We start from the raw sequence: 1,498 nt of genomic DNA on the forward strand, positions 1-1,498 counted from the left end.
GTTTGCCCCGCCCCGCGGGCTCCTGAGCGAAGCCGACTTCTGTGTCCCAGACTGAGAAGGGCCGCGGCGTGGACCCTCTCCCACCCACCGGTGCATTTGGAGGGTGTAAGGCCGGACTTTAAAAAACTAGTATTCTGTGGCTTTCCCACTGGGTTAAAGAGGGGGCATAAAAGCCTATTCCTCAAATCCCATCCAGAACAATTCACGTCTTAAAATCATATACAGATCCAAAAAGGAAAGAAGAGAAAAAAAGAAATACCCTTGGCAGTGCCCAGGGGCTGCCACCCCAAATAAGCAGAATAAGCCCATGAAGCTTCCATTCCAAAAAGATTGCCCTCCCCTCGGCTCCCCCTATAAAATAGAAATTCTTCCAACGCTCTGAGGATATTGCACGGCAAGCCGTCGGTTTTGCGCTTGCAGCTGCTATAATGACAATATTCATCCTAAGTTCATTTTCCTAAACTGGCCTCCTGGCCTTAAATTGCCAGTTCCTTCCTCGGGGTGTTGCACACAAGAGTTGCTTAAAGTGTGTATAATGAAGTGAAAACTATATGGGGGTGCTGAAAACCCCACCTGCGGGATCCCCCACATCTGTCTATGTCCGTATTTGACATCCTCTTAGAGTACTCAGGGCCGCACACGGGTCAGACGTGGGTCCCCTCTCAAGCTTCATGTTCCATGTCTCTGAGGGAAGGGGATACATCCTGGGCAACGTCAATCTTATTTGGGGGCAGCTCTGAGGTTAGCTCTTTTAGGGGTGCCTAAAAACCCACTCCTACTTCACTTCCTGTCAACAGAAGAGCAAGTCCTTACCCTACACACGGACTCCAGGTCTGGCCAGCCCCCTGACCTCAAAGCCTCTTGCATTTCTGAATTCCCAAACCTGGAGCCAATGTTTACAGCACGCAAGGGCTGGAGGGCACCTTAGACATCGTCTATTCAGCCTGATGTTCCTCACCCGTTAAAAAAACAACTCACATACCATTAAAATAAGTAAAAAAAATATTACCTTCCCTCCTTAATACTCTACCTTCCCAAGGAGGCATGCCCTTCCATCCGTGGCTGAGGAGTATTTGCAGACATAGAACACATAGTCTCCAGGCAGACACCTGATCATCTATTACAAAGTGGTTTTCTTTTCATTTTCAAATGGTAAGATTACACCATGCCAGTGAAATTACGGGTCCCACACTCAAATTTCACAAATCGAGCTTGTACCCTGGAGTCCATTTTACCAGGGAGCCCTGACCAAGGACACTTGTCCAGCACCGCGCAGCACACAGACGCAGAGCATGGGCTCCAGCTGAGTCTCTTCGCTTCCAGGCCGCTGCACTGGCGCTGCCAGCCTTCCACCGGAAGTTCTGCTGAGCCACCAGCCCCAACATGACCCACCTGGGCCTCTCGGACCTGGAGGGGGCACCTGAATCCCGGGCCCTCCGTCCCTGGCTGGGGCCTGGCTGCCCTGGTCGGGAGTTCCACACCCCTCCTTGCCCCCCGC

Source organism: Myotis brandtii, unplaced genomic scaffold, assembly GCF_000412655.1.
Source record: "Myotis brandtii unplaced genomic scaffold, ASM41265v1 scaffold68, whole genome shotgun sequence".
NCBI lineage: Eukaryota > Metazoa > Chordata > Mammalia > Chiroptera > Vespertilionidae > Myotis > Myotis brandtii.